This window comes from Oncorhynchus gorbuscha, unplaced genomic scaffold (assembly GCF_021184085.1).
Source record: "Oncorhynchus gorbuscha isolate QuinsamMale2020 ecotype Even-year unplaced genomic scaffold, OgorEven_v1.0 Un_scaffold_4585, whole genome shotgun sequence".
NCBI lineage: Eukaryota > Metazoa > Chordata > Actinopteri > Salmoniformes > Salmonidae > Oncorhynchus > Oncorhynchus gorbuscha.
The window spans coordinates 1-18,641 of NW_025748571.1; the positions used below are offsets into that span (position 1 = coordinate 1).

An 18,641-nucleotide genomic window follows, 5' to 3' on the forward strand; every position below is an offset into this window, starting at 1 on the left:
CTCCAGTCGTCCTGTCCTTTACAGTACAAAACATCCCCTTGTAAAGTGTTTGTTGGCCACTCGTTCCACACCACTATCCCCAGCCTGCGGATAGAAAGGAGTAGCTTTGTATCAGTCCTGCAGTTGTTTCAGCAGTGGGTTTTTGTGACACCCGTGACTGGATATTGCACATGGAAGTTTAGTTTCAGCAATAGTACACCATGAAACATTACCTTCACATGTCCCAATGCTGGAGGAACCTCCCCCAGCCTCACTAATGATGTCCCAATGCTGGAGGAACCTCCCCCAGCCTCCCTAATGATGTCCCAATGCTGGAGGAACCTCCCCCCCAGCCTCCCTAATGATGTCCCAATGCTGGAGGAACCTCCCACCCAGCCTCCCTAATGATGTCCCAATGCTGGAGGAACCTCCCCCCCAGCCTCCCTAATGTTGCCAACACTGGAGGCCTTTCTTTGTTTCCCTAATGAAATATACTTGTTTATCTTTATTAATATATTATAAACGAAATGTGTGTCTGCGTGTGCGCGTGTTTCTACCTACGTGTGTGTGTGGTGTGTGTGTGTTTCTACCTACGTGTGTGTGTGTGTGGTGTGTGTGTGTGTGTTTCTACCTACGTGTGTGTGTGTTTCTACCTACGTGTGTGTGTGTGTGTGTGTGTGTGTGTGTGTGTGTGTGTGTGTGTGTGTGTGTGTGTGTGTGTGTGTGTGTGTGTGTGTGTGTGTGTAGATGCGGAGCACGGAGGAGGGCCTGCAGGCGGTGGATCAGTTGGTAAGAACCTACAGCCACTCCTGCTCCTGGTTTCTGGGCCCCTTCTACTCCCTGGTACGACTCTTCCACCCTGACTACATCAAGCCTCTGCTGCTGGCACCAGGTACATACATCTCACTCCTGGCTCCTGTTCATTAGGGCACCAAACTGAAGAAAACCAACTGTAACCCGGGAGGGACTAACTGGAATTGTCCAATAAGAAGTGCTCATTTTAATTTCCCATTGCTAAATGTTTCAAAACGTTTTTTACTTGTGTGCCCTAATGAACAGTGTGCCCTAATGAACAGTGTGCCCTAATGAACAGTGTGCCCTAATGAACAGTGTGCCCTAATGAACAGTGTGCCCTAATGAACAGTGTGCCCTAATGAACAGTGTGCCCTAATGAACAGTGTGCCCTAATGAACAGTGTGCCCTGTATACAGAATACCACTTCATTTACCATTTCACACATTTGTCTACTTTGGGCTAGCAAAGTCTAACTACAATTTTCAGTAAGGTTCAATAACACTTATCAGAGGTAGCTAAATGTGGCTATCGCTACATTATATGTTATGACCCCTTTAGTTAGTTAGTTAGGGGTCATAGACTGAGGGAATGAAATCTAGTTTTGTGTTGTCAGGGAACAATCTTCTTATACTAACTCAATGTGATATATTATAAACTTGATGATACAACACTATTTAAGGTATGAAACAATTGGGATTGGTAATGACATGTCTGTGGGGCCACCCTGAGGGGGGTTCATATGTTATACACGTATTCATGTTGTGGTGCAAGGAGACAGAATGGGCAGTATAGGGATGTGCTCTGTTACCACGTGACAAGGGTGTGAAGTACTGAAGTGAAAAATAAAAATACTTTCAAGTACTACTTAAGTTGTCTGTTTGTGGTATCCTTCAGATCACACCTTCCCTGTCAGCATGCTGGGTGTTAATATACAGCAGAGTATTGTGTCAACTATAAAAACAACATGGTACCAGATATAGATATCTTTATTTCTGTGACCAACTTCCCTAAAAACAAATATGTTGTTCTGCTATTTGAAACACTCTGGTTTCAATGGTGAATCAGTCGAGGTAAATCATTAGATACAACAGCCCCCCAAAAATGGACCAATCCCGTGGTTGTTAACATGACATCCATCCAATAGGATGCATCCATTGCTGTTTGATCCAGTCATTTTCAACGAGCAAGTGAACATTCCAACTTCTCTTCAACGTTCTTTAATCAGCCTTCAAACATTTTGGACTCAGTATTCAACAAGATATGTAAATGTGTGAAAACATCATTTTATTTTGGAGAGGTTATATATTCATTTGATCAGGGGCTTGTGGAGAACAATTGAATAGCATCAAAGCTTTGTCACCCTAAAGTGGATACATTTTCCCACTGGCCCATAGACTAATAGGCTGTCTGTCGTAGCTGCAGCAAGATGTTTTGAATAGGGGGGTGCTGATCGCTCCCATACACACTCCTGTCCTGCTCACCCAAGCTCCCATACACACTCCTGAAATATGTGTTCCAATCACGAGCTAACGTTTCGGAATAAAAGATGCTTCTCGTCTAGTTTAGGCTTTTTTACAAACTGCTAGTGTGTCATTTAGAATAGGTTATAACCCCCCCTAACTGCTAGTTTGTCATTTAGAATAGGTTATAACCACCCTAATGGCTACTGTGTTTTTTTATAATAGGTTATAACCACCCTAATGGCTACTGTGTCATCTAGAATAGGTTATAACCACCCTAATGGCCAATGTGTCATTTAGAATAGGTTATAACCCCCTGATGGCTACTGTGTCATTTAGAATAGGTTATAACCCCCCTAATGGCTACCGTGTCATTTAGAATTGGTTATATATTGACTCTTGTAGGTCTTCATTTTGCAAATTAGATAGGCTACCTCGCATCTCAATTAGGCTTAAATGTTTGTCGGTTTAGACAGAGAAGATAGGTCTAAACATGTGATTTGGTTGTCCATTGTGCTACTGGCTCTAGTGTGCTAGCTAGCCAGTGTGTTTACAGTTGAGTTAATTTGTCATGAGAAAAAGGCTTGTGGAAAAAATAACTCCCTCGCGTGGTTTTACCATCTCACCACCAGGTGGTGCTGCCGTACCCTCTACACCCCTACTTCCTGGTGCCATGCTGTCTGCTTTTCTCCTTAGCAAGTAGACCTACAGTGACTATTTTTCTGAATCGCCTTCACCATTTTTCCATCCTTACAGCTTCCATCACAGTCAAAGATGAGCTTTTCTATGGGTTCCTGAGACCATGGCTGGGTAAGTACAAAACATGAACACCTTTCATTTACTTTATCCATACAATACACTCTCAAATCAAATCCTCTCTCACAGTCACAGTAATATTTACTATACTATATACAGTGACCGAGTGACAGTCACAGTAATATTTCCTATACTATATACAGTACTTTAGGAACCTCTGTCCTAGTCAAAGTTACAGTAATATTTCCTATACTATATACAGTACTTTAGGATCCTCTGTCCTAGTGACAGTTACAGTAATATTTCCTATACTATATACAGTACTTTAGGATCCTCTATTCTAGTCAAAGTTACAGTAATATTTCCTATTCTATATACAGTACTTTAGGATCCTCTATTCTAGTCAAAGGTACAGTAATATTTCCTATACTATATACAGTACTCTCAGATCCTCTGTCCTAGTGACAGTCACAGTAATATTTTCTATACTATATACAGTACTTTAGGATCCTCTGTGCTAGTGACAGTTACAGTAATATTTCCTATACTATATACAGTACTTTAGGATCCTCTGTCCTAGTGACAGTTACAGTAATATTTCCTATACTATATACAGTACTTTAGGATCCTCTATTCTAGTCAAAGGTACAGTAATATTTCCTATACTATATACAGTACTTTAGGATCCTCTATTCTAGTCAAAGGTACAGTAATATTTCCTATACTATATACAGTACTTTAGGATCCTCTATTCTAGTCAAAGGTACAGTAATATTTCCTATACTATATACAGTACTTTAGGATCCTCTATTCTAGTCAAAGGTACAGTACTATTTCCTATACTATATACAGTACTCTCAGATCCTCTACCCTGGTCACAGTTACAGTAATATTGTCATGCAGGACAGAGTCTCCTCCTGAGTAACGGAGAGGACTGGTCACAGTTACAGTAATATTGTCATGCAGGACAGAGTCTCCTCCTGAGTAACGGAGAGGACTGGTCTCAGTTACAGTAATATTGTCATGCAGGACAGAGTCTCCTCCTGAGTAACGGAGAGAGGGATCAACCGCCGACGCTCTCTCACTCCTGTATTCCACTTCGAATATCCAGAACTGCGAGGTCTTCATCCATTCTCCAAGACGCTGGGCAAGAGTCTGCGCAATATTGCTTATTATGGTCTCATGCAATTCAAGAATCAACTGAGTCTGACTCATTCACAGTGAGAATAGCATACAGCTTTAGAACGGAAGAATGCGCTGAAACAGCTTCTCTGTTTTTAAACTGCCCTCGTGCAATTATTGGGACATGTGAAGTATTTTAAACTTATTTTAGCTCTATACTTGAAAACTTTGATCCATATGGGCTGGGAAGTTTAGAAATTACAGCAGTTTTTGTACATAGACCTCCCATTTTCAGGGGAGCGAACTAGTAAAAAGTTTCAAGTACTACTTAAGTTGTCTGTTTGTAGGTATCCTTCAGATCACACCTTCTCTGCAGCATGCTGGGTCTATAAAAACAACATGGTACCAGATATGTATATACACACTCATCTCATATGTATATACTGTACTCGATACCATCTACTGTATGCTGCTCTGTACCATCACTCATTCATATATCCTTATGTACATGTTCCTTATCCTTACACTGTGTATAAGACAGTAGTTTTGGAATTGTTAGTTAGATTACTTGTTGGTTATCTGTCATGCTGGTGAATGAGGACCCAAAAGCGACTTGGCGAAAACAGAGTATTTAATCCAGAATAAACTTTACAAAACAAAAGCATAATACTACACGTAAAGACGAGAACAGACTGATCGAGAACTGCAGGTTGCCTCGGGAAGGCACTTGAACCTAGCAGACTCAGACACCTGCTCACCACGCAGCATCTGAGGGAAACACGACACGACAGGGCAAAACATAGACACAGCACGGTGAATTATAAATGAGGATCCGACAGGGCAGGTACGGGAAACAAGGAGAGAAATAGGGACTCTAATCAGGGAAAAGGATCGGGAACAGGTGTGGGAAGACTAAATGATGATTAGGGGAATAGGAACAGCTGGGAGCAGGAACGGAACGATAGAGAGAAGAGAGAGCGAGAGAGTGAGAGAGGGAGGGGGAGAGAGAGGGATAGAAAGAGGGAAAGAACCTAATAAGACCAGCAGAGGGAAACTAATAGAATGGGAAGCACAGGGACAAGACATGATAATAAATGACAAAACATGACAGTACCCCCACTCACCGAGCGCCTCCTGGCGCACTCGAGGAGGAATCCTGGCGGCAACGGAGGAAATCATCAATGAGTGAACGGTCCAGCACGCCCCGAGACGGAACCCAACTCCTCCTCAGGACCGTAACCCTCCCAATCCACTAAGTATTGGTGACCCCGTCCCCGAGAACGCATGTCCATGATCTTATGTACCTTGTAAATAGGTGCGCTCTCGACAAGGACGGGAGGGGGGAGGGAAGACGAACGGGGGGTGCGAAGAAAGGGCTTAACACAGGAGACATGGAAGACAGGATGGACGCGACGAAGATGTCGCGGAAGAAGTAGTCGCACAGCGACAGGATTGACGACCTGGGAGACACGGAACGGACCAATGAACCGCATGGAGTCAACTTACGAGAAGCTGTCGTAAGAGGAAGGTTGCGAGTGGAAAGCCACACTCTCTGGCCGCAACAATACCTAGGACTCTTAATCCTGCATTTATTGGCGGCTCACAGTCTGTGCCCTGTAGCGGCAAAGTGCAGACCTCACCCCTCCTCCAGGTGCGCTCACAACGTTGGACAAACGCTTGAGCGGAGGGAACGCTGACTCGGCAAGCTGGGAAGAGAATAGAGGAGGCTGGTAACCCAGACTACTCTGAAACGGAGATAACCCGGTAGCAGACGAAGGAAGCGAGTTGTGAGCGTATTCTGCCCAGGGGAGCTGTTCTGCCCAAGACGCAGGGTTTCTGAAAGAAAGGCTGCGTAGTATGCGACCAATCGTCTGATTGGCCCTCTGCTTGACCGTTAGACTGGGGATGAAACCCGGAAGAGAGACTGACGGACGCACCAATCAAACGACAGAACTCCCTCCAAAATTGTGACGTGAATTGCGGGCCTCTGTCTGAAACGGCGTCTAATGGGAGGCCATGAATTCTGAACACATTTCGATAATGATTTGTGCCGTCTCCTTAGCGGAAGGAAGTTTAGCGAGGGGAATGAAATGTGCCGCCTTAGAGAACCTATCGACAACCGTAAGAATCACAGTCTTCCCGCAGACAAAGGCAGACCGGTAATGAAGTCTAGGCGATGTGAGACCATGGTCGAGAAGGAATGGGAGCGGTCTGGAGACGACCGGCAGGAGGAGAGTTACCCGACTTAGTCTGCGCGCAGTCCGAACAAGCAGCCACGAAACGGCGCGTGTCACGCTCCTGAGTCGGCCACCAAAATCGCTGGCGAATAGACGCAAGAGTGCCTCGAACACCGGGATGACCAGCTAACTTGGCAGAGTGAGCCCACTGAAGAACAGCCAGACGAGTGGAAACAGGAACAAAAAGGAGGTTACTAGGACAAGCGCGGGCGACGCAGTGTGCGTGAGTGCTTGCTTAACCTGTCTTTCAATTCCCCAGACTGTCAACCCGACAACACGCCCATAAGGAAGAATCCCCTCGGGATCAGTAGAAGCCACAGAAGAACTAAACAGACGGGATAAGGCATCAGGCTTGGTGTTCTTGCTACCCGGACGGTAAGAAATCACAAACTCGAAACGAGCGAAAAACAACGCCCAACGAGCTTGACGGGCATTAAGTCGTTTGGCAGAACGGATGTACTCAAGGTTCTTATGGTCTGTCCAAACGACAAAAGGAACGGTCGCCCTCCACCACTGTCGCCATTCGCCTAGGGCTAAGCGGATGGCGAGCAGTTCACGGTTACCCACATCATAGTTGCGCTCAGATGGCGACAGGCGATGAGAAAAATAAGCGCAAGGATGAACCTTATCGTCAGACTGGAAGCGCTGGGATAGAATGGCTCCCACGCCACCTCTGAAGGCCAACCTCGACAATGAATTGTCTAGTGACGTCAGGAGTAACGAGGATAGGAGCGGACGTAAAACGCTCTTCTTTTAGAAGATCAAAAGCTCCCTGGGCGGAACCGGACCACTTAAAACACGTCTTGACAGAAGTAAGAGCTGTGAGAGGGGCAGCAACTTGACCGAAATTACGAATGAAACGCCGATAGAAATTAGCGAAACCTAAAAAGCGCTGCAACTCGACACGTGACCTTGAACGGGCCAATCACTGACAGCTTGGACCTTAGCGGAATCCATCTGAATGCCTTCAGCGGAAATAACGGAACCGAGAAAAGTAACGGAGGAGACATGAAAAGAACACTTCTCAGCCTTTACGTAGAGACAATTCTCTAAAAGGCGCTGTAGAACACGTCGAACGTGCTGAACATGAATCTCGAGTGACGGTGAAAAATCAGGATATCGTCAAGATAGACAAAAACAAAGATGTTCAGCATGTCTCTCAGAACATCATTAACTAATGCCTGAAAAACAGCTGGCGCATTGGCGAGACCAAACGGCAGAACCCGGTACTCAAAATGCCCTAACGGAGTGTTAAACGCCGTTTTCCACTCGTCCCCCCTCTCTGATGCGCACGAGATGGTAAGCGTTACGAAGGTCCAACTTAGTAAAGCACCTGGCTCCCTGCAGAATCTCGAAGGCTGATGACATAAGGGGAAGCGGATAACGATTCTTAACCGTTATGTCATTCAGCCTCGATAATCCACGCAGGGGCGCAGAGTACCGTCCTTCTTAACAAAAGAACCCCGCCCGGCCGGAGAGGAAGAAGGCACTATGGTACCGGCGTCAAGAGACACAGATAAATAATCCTCGAGAGCCTTACGTTCGGGAGCCGACAGAGAGTATAGTCTACCCCGAGGAGGAGTGGTCCCCGGAAGGAGATCAATACTACAATCATACGACCGGTGAGGAGGAAGGGAGTTGGCTCGGGACCGACTGAAGACCGTGCGCAGATCATGATATTCCTCCGGCACTCCTGTCAAATCGCCAGGTTCCTCCTGAGAAGTGGGGACAGAAGAAATGGGAGGGATGGCAGACATTAAGCACTTCACATGACAAGATACGTTCCAGGATAGGATAGAATTACAAGACCAATTAATAGAAGGATTATGACATACTAGCCAGGGATGACCCAAAACAACAGGTGTGAAAGGTGAACGAAAAATCAAAAAAGAAATAGTCTCACTGTGGTTACCAGATACTGTGAGAGTTAAAGGTAGTGTCTCAAATTTGATACTGGGAAGATGACTACCATCTAAGGCAAACATGGGCGTAGGCTTGTCTAACTGTCTGAAAGGAATGTTATGTTTCCGAACCCATGCTTCGTCCATGAAACAACCTCAGCCCCAGAGTCAATCAAGGCACTGCATGTAGCACTCCGAACCGGTCCAGCGTAGATGGACCGACATAGTAGTACAAGATCTAGATGAAGAGACCTGAGTAGTAGCGCTCACCAGTAGCCCTCCGCTTACTGATGGGCTCTGGCCTCTTACTGGACATGAATTAACAAAATGTCCATCAAATCCGCAATAGAGGCACAGGCGGTTGGTGATCCTCCGTCTCCCTCTCCTTAGTCGAGATGCGAATCCCTCCCAGCTGCATGGGCTCAGTCTCAGAGCCAGAGGAGGGAGATGGTTGCGATGCGGAGCAGGAAACACCGTTGATGCGAGCTCTCTTCCACGAGCCTGGTGACGAAGATCTACCCGTCGTTCTATGCGGATGGCGAGAGCAATCAAAGAGTCCACACTGGAAGGAACCTCCCGAGAGAGAATCTCATCTTTGACCACTGTGTGGAGTCCCTCCAGAAAACGAGCGAGCAGCGCCGGCTCGTTCCAGTCACTAGAGGCAGCAAGAGTACGAAACTCTATAGAGTAATCCGTTATGGATCGATCACCTTGGCATAGGGAAGCCAGGACCCTAGAAGCCTCCCCACCAAAAACTGAACGGTCAAAAACCCGAATCATCTCCTCTTTAAAGTTCTGGTAATTGTTAGAACAATCAGCCCTTGCCTCCCAGATAGCTGTGCCCCACTCGGGCCCGGCCAGTAAGGAGTGAAATGACGTAAGCAACCCGAGCTCTCTCTAGAGTATGTGTTGGGTTGAGAGAGAACACAATCTCACACTGGGTGAGAAAGGAGCGGCACTCAGTGGGCTGCCCGGAGTAGCAAGGTGGGTTATTAACCCTAGGTTCTGGAGGCTCGGCAGGCCAGGAAGTAACAGGTGGCACGAGACGAAGACTCTGGAACTGTCCAGAGAGGTCGGAAACCTGAGCGGCCAGGTTCTCCACGGCATGGCGAGCAGCAGACAATTCCTGCTCGTGTCTGCCGAGCATGGCTCCTTGATCTCGACGGCAGTGTTACGAGCGTCTGTAGTCGCTGGGTCCATTCCTCGGTCGGATCCTTCTGTCATGCTGGTGAATGAGGACCCAAAAGCGACTTGGCGAAAACAGAGTATTTAATCCAGAATAAACTTTACAAAACAAAAAGCATAATACTACACGTAAAGACGAGAACAGACTGATCGAGAACTGCAGGTTGCCTCGGGAAGGCACTTGAACCTAGCAGACTCAGACACCTGCTCACCACGCAGCATCTGAGGGAAACACGACACGACAGGGCAAAACATAGACACAGCACGGTGAATTATAAATGAGGATCCGACAGGGCAGGTACGGGAAACAAGGAGAGAAATAGGGACTCTAATCAGGGAAAAGGATCGGGAACAGGTGTGGGAAGACTAAATGATGATTAGGGGAATAGGAACAGCTGGGAGCAGGAACGGAACGATAGAGAGAAGAGAGAGCGAGAGAGTGAGAGAGGGAGGGGGAGAGAGAGGGATAGAAAGAGGGAAAGAACCTAATAAGACCAGCAGAGGGAAACTAATAGAATGGGAAGCACAGGGACAAGACATGATAATAAATGACAAAACATGACATTATCACTGCATTGTCGGAACTAGAAGCACAAGCATTTCGCTACACTCGCATTAACATCTGCTAACCATGTGTATGTGACAAATAAAATTTGATTTGATTTGATTTGATTTGAAGTATTTGGTCCCGTATTCATAGCACGCAGTGACTACATCAAATTAGTTTGATGCATTTGCTTTTTGTTTTGGTTGGGTTTCAGATGATTAGGTTTCAGATACAGTGTGTCAGACAGAGGTGGCTGGTGGGAGGAGCTATATTGGTTCAATTCCAGCTATTACAATGAGCCTGTCCTCCTATAGCTCCTCCCACCAGCCTCACCTGGTGTAAGAATGTAAGAGGTAGTGTGGCGATGTGGTGAGGTAGGCAACACACATGTCTCCCATAGAGTTAGTTGGTGGACTTGTTATGGACATAACCCACTTTAGCATGTACATTGCCATTGAGTGATTCCACCATTTTAAAGAAGTCAACTTGGTGGGGATTCCTATGGGTTCTAAGTGACCAGCCAAATATCAGAGCATTGTCGCCTGGTTGCAGTGTTTGTAAATGGCTTTAAGCTATATCACTGCCATCTAGTGGCCACAATAAATAAATGACACAAGATATGATTCAGGACTCCAGCACTGCAGGTGGCTGTAAATCACCAATATTAGCTTTAGGCTTTTTAAAAACACTAAAAAAATAAGAAAATGGACTACTTCAAAATGGATATAGAACAGGCAGCGTCACTGAGGCTGTCACAGACACCTTAATAGGACAGATACAAAGATGACTCCTCTAATTAACTCTATGGTCTCTCCCCTGTTGGTTGGCGCTCAGTCTAAGTGGCGCGCCTGGTGGCCGAGGGAGAGAGCCGCCAGGACATGTTCAATCACATCAGCCTGATGACTCTGGACAGTCTGCTCAGATGTACCTTCAGCTACAACAGCAACTGCCAGGAGTGAGTAGTCTATGTTTAATATTACAAGAGCCCAGTAACCTTCTACCTCTGATACTGAGACAAGAGTCCAGTAACCTTCTACCTCTGATACTGAGACAAGAGTCCAGTAACCTTCTACCTCTGATACTGACTGAGACAAGAGTCCAATAACCTTCTACCTCTGATACTGACTGAAACAAGAGCCCAGTAACCTTCTACCTCTGATACTGACTGAAACAAGAGTCCAATAACCTTCTACGTCTGATACTGAGACAAGAGTCCAGTAACCTTCTACCTCTGATACTGAGACAAGAGTCCAGTAACCTTCTACCTCTGATACTGAGACAAGAGTCCAGTAACCTTCTACCTCTGATACTGAGACAAGAGTCCAGTAACCTTCTACCTCGGATACTGAGACAAGAGCCCAGTAACCTTCTACCTCTGATACTGACTGAGACAAGAGTCCAGTAACCTTCTACCTCTGATACTGAGACAAGAGTCCAGTAACCTTCTACCTCTGATACTGAGACAAGAGCCCAGTAACCTTCTACCTCTGATACTGAGACAAGAGCCCAGTAACCTTCTACCTCTGATACTGACTGAGACAAGAGTCCAATAACCTTCTACCTCTGATACTGACTGAGACAAGAGTCCAATAACCTTCTACCTCGGATACTGACTGAGACAAGAGTCCAATAACCTTCTACCTCTGATACTGACTGAAACAAGAGTCCAATAACCTTCTACCTCGGATACTGAGACAAGAGCCCAGTAACCTTCTACCTCTGATACTGACTGAGACAAGAGTCCAGTAACCTTCTACCTCTGATACTGAGACAAGAGCCCAGTAACCTCCTACCTCTGATACTGAGACAAGAGCCCAGTAACCTTCTACCTCTGATACTGACTGAGACAAGAGTCCAATAACCTTCTACCTCTGATACTGACTGAAACAAGAGTCCAGTAACCTTCTACCTCTGATACTGACTGAAACAAGAGCCCAGTAACCTTCTACCTCTGATACTGAGACAAGAGTCCAGTAACCTTCTACCTCTGATACTGAGACAAGAGTCCAGTAACCTTCTACCTCTGATACTGAGACAAGAGTCCAGTAACCTTCTACCTCGGATACTGAGACATGAGCCCAGTAACCTTCTACCTCTGATACTGACTGAGACAAGAGTCCAGTAACCTTCTACCTCTGATACTGACTGAAACAAGAGTCCAGTAACCTTCTACCTCTGATACTGACTGAAACAAGAGTCCAGTAACCTTCTACCTCTGATACTGACTGAGACAAGAGCCCAGTAACCTTCTACCTCTGATACTGAGACAAGAGCCCAGTAACCTTCTACCTCTGATACTGAGACAAGAGTCCAGTAACCTTCGACCTCTGATACTGAGACAAGAGTCCAGTAACCTTCTACCTCTGATACTGACTGAGACAAGAGTCCAATAACCTTCTACCTCTGATACTGACTGAGACAAGAGTCCAGTAACCTTCTACCTCTGATACTGACTGAGACAAGAGCCCAGTAACCTTCTACCTCTGATACTGAGACAAGAGTCCAGTAACCTTCTACCTCTGATACTGAGACAAGAGTCCAATAACCTTCTACCTCTGATACTGAGACAAGAGTCCAGTAACCTTCTACCTCTGATACTGAGACAAGAGTCCAGTAACCTTCTACCTCTGATACTGACTGAGACAAGAGTCCAGTAACCTTCTACCTCTGATACTGAGACAAGAGTCCAGTAACCTTCTACCTCTGATACTGACTGAGACAAGAGTCCAATAACCTTCTACCTCTGATACTGAGACAAGAGTCCAGTAACCTTCTACCTCTGATACTGACTGAGACAAGAGTCCAGTAACCTTCTACCTCTGATACTGAGACAAGAGCCCAGTAACCTTCTACCTCTGATACTGACTGAAACAAGAGTCCAGTAACCTTCTACCTCTGATACTGACTGAAACAAGAGTCCAGTAACCTTCTACCTCTGATACTGACTGAAACAAGAGTCCAGTAACCTTCTACCTCTGATACTGACTGAGACAAGAGTCCAGTAACCTTCTACCTCTAATACTGACTGAAACAAGAGTCCAGTAACCTTCTACCTCTGATACTGACTGAGACAAGAGTCCAGTAACCTTCTACCTCTGATACTGACTGAAACAAGAGTCCAGTAACCTTCTACCTCTGATACTGACTGAGACAAGAGTCCAGTAACCTTCTACCTCTGATACTGACTGAAACAAGAGTCCAGTAACCTTCTACCTCTGATACTGACTGAGACAAGAGTCCAGTAACCTTCTACCTCTGATACTGAGACAAGAGTCCAATAACCTTCTACCTCTGATACTGAGACAAGAGTCCAGTAACCTTCTACCTCTGATACTGACTGAGACAAGAGCCCAGTAACCTTCTACCTCTGATACTGAGACAAGAGTCCAGTAACCTTCTACCTCTGATACTGAGACAAGAGCCCAGTAACCTTCTACCTCTGATACTGAGACAAGAGTCCAGTAACCTTCTACCTCTGATACTGAGACAAGAGTCCAATAACCTTCTACCTCTGATACTGAGACAAGAGCCCAGTAACCTTCTACCTCTGATACTGAGACAAGAGTCCAATAACCTTCTACCTCTGATACTGAGACAAGAGCCCAGTAACCTTCTACCTCTGATACTGAGACAAGAGTCCAATAACCTTCTACCTCTGATACTGACTGAGACAAGAGTCCAGTAACCTTCTACCTCTGATACTGAGACAAGAGCCCAGTAACCTTCTACCTCTGATACTGACTGAGACAAGAGTCCAGTAACCTTCTACCTCTGATACTGACTGAGACAAGAGTCCAATAACCTTCTACCTCTGATACTGACTGAGACAAGAGTCCAGTAACCTTCTACCTCTGATACTGAGACAAGAGCCCAGTAACCTTCTACCTCTGATACTGACTGAGACAAGAGTCCAGTAACCTTCTACCTCTGATACTGACTGAGACAAGAGTCCAATAACCTTCTACCTCTGATACTGAGACAAGAGCCCAGTAACCTTCTACCTCTGATACTGACTGAAACAAGAGCCAAGTAACCTTCTACCTGTCTCCATCCTCCCTCCTCTATCTAACCCTGTTTCCATCCTCCCTCCTCTATCTAACCCTGTCTCTATCCTCCCTCCTCTATCTAACCCTGTCTCCATCCTCCCTCCTCTATCTATCCCTGTCTCCATCCTCCTCCTCTATATAACCTGTCTCCATCCTCCTCCTCTATCTAACTCTGTCTCCATCCTCCCTCCCTCTATCTAACCCTGTCTCCTCCCTCCTCTTTCTAACCCTGTCTCCATCCTCCCTCCTCTATCTAACTCTGTCTCCATCCTCCCTCCTCTATCTAACTCTGTCTCCATCCTCCCTCCTCTATCTAACTCTGTCTCCATCCTCCCTCCTCTTTCTAACCCTGTCTCCTCCCTCCTCTTTCTAACCCTGTCTCCTCCCTCCTCTATCTTACCCTGTCTCCATCCTCCTCTCTATCTAACCCTGTCTCCTCCCTCCCTCCTCTTTCTAACCCTGTCTCCTCCTCCTCTCTTCTAACCCTGTCTCCATCCTCCTCCTATATCTAACTCTGTCTCCATCCTCCCTCCCTATCTAACTCTGTCTCCATCCTCCCTCCTCTTTTCTAACCCTGTCTCCTCCTCCTCTTTCTAACCCTGTCTCCTCCCTCCTCTATCTTACCCTGTCTCCATCCTCCCTCCTCTATCTAACCCTGTCTCCTCCCTCCCTCCTCTTCTAACCCTGTCTCCTCCCTCCTCTATCTAACCCTGTCTCCATCCTCCCTCCTCTATCTAACTATGTCTCCATCCTCCCTCCTCTATCTTACCCTGTCTCCATCCTCCTCCTCTATCTAACTCTGTCTCCATCCTCCCTCCTCTATCTAACTCTGTCTCCATCCTCCCTCCTCTATCTAACCCTGTCTCCTCCCTCCTCTATCTTACCCTGTCTCCATCCTCCCTCCTCTATCTAACCCTGTCTCCTCCTCCTCTATCTAACCCTGTCTCCTCCCTCCTCTATCTAACCCTGTCTCCTCCCTCCTCTATCTAACTCTGTCTCCATCCTCCCTCCTCTATCTAACCCCTGTCTCCTCCCTCCTCTTCTAACCCTGTCTCCATCCTCCCTCCTCTATCTAACTCTGTCTCCATCCTCCCTCCTCTATCTAACTCTGTCTCCATCCTCCCTCCTCTTTCTAACCCTGTCTCCTCCTCCTCTTTCTAACCCTGTCTCCTCCCTCCTCTATCTTACCCTGTCTCCATCCTCCCTCCTCTATCTAACCCTGTCTCCTCCTCCTCCTCTTTCTAACCCTGTCTCCTCCCTCCTCTATCTAACCCTGTCTCCATCCTCCCTCCTCTATCTATCACTGTCTCCATCCTCCTCCTCTATCTATCCCTGTCTCCATCCTCCTCCTCTATATAACCTGTCTCCATCCTCCCTCCTCTATCTAACCCTGTCTCCTCCTCCTCTATCTAACCCTGTCTCCTCCTCCTCTATCTAACCCTGTCTCCTCCCTCCTCTATCTAACCCTGTCTCCTCCCTCCTCTATCTAACCCTGTCTCCTCCCTCCTCTATCTAACCCTGTCTCCTCCCTCCTCTATCTAACCCTGTCTCCTCCTCCCTATCTAACCCTGTCTCCTCCCTCCTCTATCTAACCCTGTCTCCATCCTCCTTCCTCCATCTAACTCTGTCTCCATCCTCCCTCCTCTATCTAACCCTGTCTCCATCCTCCCTCCTCTATCTAACCCTGTCTCCTCCCTCCTCTATGTAACCCTGTCTCCATCCTCCCTCCTCTATCTTACCCTGTCTCCTCCCTCCTCTATCTAACTCTGTCTCCTCCCTCCTCTATCTAACCCTGTCTCCTCCCTCCTCTATCTAACTCTGTCTCTTCCCTCCTCTATCTAACTCTCTCCATACTCCCTCCTCCATCTAACCCTGTCTCCTCCCTCCTCTATGTAAGCCTGTCTTCATCCTCCCTCCTCTATATAACCCTGTCTCCTCCCTCCTCTATCTAACCCTGTCACCTCTATCTAACCCCTGTCTCCTCCCTCCTCTATGTAACCCTGTCTCCATCCTCCCTCCTCTATCTAACCATGTCTCCTCCCTCCTCTATGTAACCCTGTCTCCTCCCTCCTCTATGTAACCCTGTCACCTCCCTCCTCTATCTAACCCTGTCTCCTCCCTCCTCTATCTAACCCTCCCTCCTCTTGTAACCCTGTCTCCTCCTCCTCTATGTAACCCTGTCTCCTCCTCCTCTATGTAACCCCTGTCTCCTCCTCCTCTATCTAACCCTGTCTCCTCCCCTCATCTATCTAACCCTGTCTCCTCCCTCCTCTATGTAACCCTGTCTCCTCCTCCTCTATCTTACCCTGTCTCCATCCTCCCTCCTCTATCTAACCCTGTCTCCTCCTCCTCTATCTAACCCTGTCTCCTCCCTCCTCTATCTAACTCTGTCTCCATCCTCCCTCCTCTATCTAACCCTGTCTCCTCCTCCTCTTCTAACCCTGTCTCCATCCTCCCTCCTCTTCTAACCCTGTCTCCATCCTCCCTCCTCTATCTAACTCTGTCTCCATCCTCCTCTATCTAACTCTGTCTCCATCCTCCCTCCTATATCTAACCCTGTCTCCTCCCTCCTCTTTCTAACCCTGTCTCCCTCCATCTTACCCTGTCTCCATCCTCCCTCCTCTATCTAACCCTGTCTCCTCCCTCCCTCCTCTATCTAACCCTGTCTCCTCCCTCCTCTATCTAACCCTGTCTCCATCCTCCCTCCTCTATCTAACCATGTCTCCTCCCTCCTCTATGTAACCCTGTCTCCTCCCTCCTCTATGTAACCCTGTCACCTCCCTCCTCTATCTAACCCTGTCTCCTCCCTCCTCTATCTAACCCTCCCTCCTCTTTGTAACCCTGTCTCCTCCCTCCTCTATGTAACCCTGTCTCCTCCTCCTCTATGTAACCCTGTCTCCTCCTCCTCTATCTAACCCTGTCTCCTCCTCATCTATCTAACCCTGTCCTCCCTCCTCTATGTAACCCTGTCTCCTCCTCCTCTATCTAACCCTGTCTCCTCCTCCTCTATCTAACCCTGTCTCCTCCCTCCTCTATGTAACCCTGTCTCCTCCCTCATCTATCTAACCCTCTCTCCTCCTCATCTATCTAACCCTGTCTCCTCCCTCCTCTATCTAACCCTGTCTCCATCCTCCTCCTCTAACTAACCCTGTCTCCATCCTCCCTCCTCTAACTAACCCTGTCTCCATCCTCCTCCTCTATCTAACCCTGTCTCCATCCTCCCTCCTCTATCTAACCCTGTCTCCTCCCTCCTCTATCTAACCCTGTCTCCTCCCTCCCTATCTAACCCTGTCTCCTCCTCCTCTATCTAACCCTGTCTCCTCCCTCCTCTATCTAACCCTGTCTCCTCCCTCCTCTATCTAACCCTGTCTCCTCCTCCTCTATCTAACCCTGTCTCCTCCCTCCTCTATCTAACCCTGTCTCCATCCTCCTTCCTCCATCTAACTCTGTCTCCATCCTCCCTCCTCTATCTAACCCTGTCTCCATCCTCCCTCATCCAACCCTGTCTATCTAACCCTGTCTCCATCCTCCTCCTCTATCTAACCCTGTCTCCATCCCTCCCTCCTCTATCTTACCCTGTCTCCTCCTCTCTATCTAACTCTGCTTCCCTCCCTCCTCTCCATCTAACCCTGTCTCCTCTCCTCTATCTAACCCTGTCTGTTCCTCCTCTATCTAACCCCTGTCTCCATACTCCCTCTCCTCCTCTAAACCCTGTCTCCTCCCTCCTCTATGTAAGTCTCCATCCTGTCTTCATCCTCTCTCCTCTATATAACCCTGTCTCCTCCTCCTCTATCTAACCCTGTCACCTCTATCTAACCCTGTCTCCTCCTCCTCTATAACCCTGTCCCTCCTCCTCTTTGTAACCCCTGTCCTCTCTATCCTCCCTCCCTCTATCTAACCCTGTCCCTCCCTCCTCTATGTAACCTGTCTCCTCCCTCCTCTATGTAACCCTGTCACCTCCCTCCTCTATCTAACCCTGTCTCCCTCCCTCCCTCTATCTAACCCCTCCTCTATGTAACCCTTGTCTCCTCCTCATCTATCTAACCCTGCTCTCCCCTCCTCTATGTAACCCTGTCTCCTCCCTCCCTCTATCTAACCCTGTCTCCTCCTCCTTCATCTAACCTGTCTCCATCCCTCCTCTCTGTAAACCCTGTCTCCTCCTCTTCTATCTTACCCTGTCTCCATCCTCCCTCCTCTATCTAACCCTGTCTATCCTCCCTCCTCTATCTAACCCTGTTCCATCCTCCCTCCTTATCTAACTCTGTCTCCATCCTCCTCCTCTATCTAACCCTGCCCTCCCTCCTCCTTTCTAACCCTGTCCATCCTCCCTCCTCAACTAACCCTGTTCCATCCTCTTCCCACCAACCTGTCTCCTCCCTCCCTCCCTTCTAACCCTGTCTCCATCCTCCTCCATCTAACCCTGTCTCCATACTCCTCTATCTAACTCCTTCCATGTTCTATCTTTTCTTCCTTTATCTAACACTGTCCTCCCTTCCTTTCTAGATCTAACATATGTTCTCCTTTCCTTTAACCCCGTCTCCTCCCTCCTCTATCTATCCCTGTCTCCATCCTCCCTCCTCTATATAACCTGTCTCCATCCTCCTCTATGTAAC

General features: G+C 47.3%; 1 pseudogene; it reads left to right on the top strand.

Annotated features, from left to right (window-relative positions):
• The first annotated feature begins 703 nt into the window (after nt 1-703).
• LOC124028650 overlaps nt 704-18,641 on the top strand; it is a 32,441-nt pseudogene continuing 14,503 nt past the window's right edge.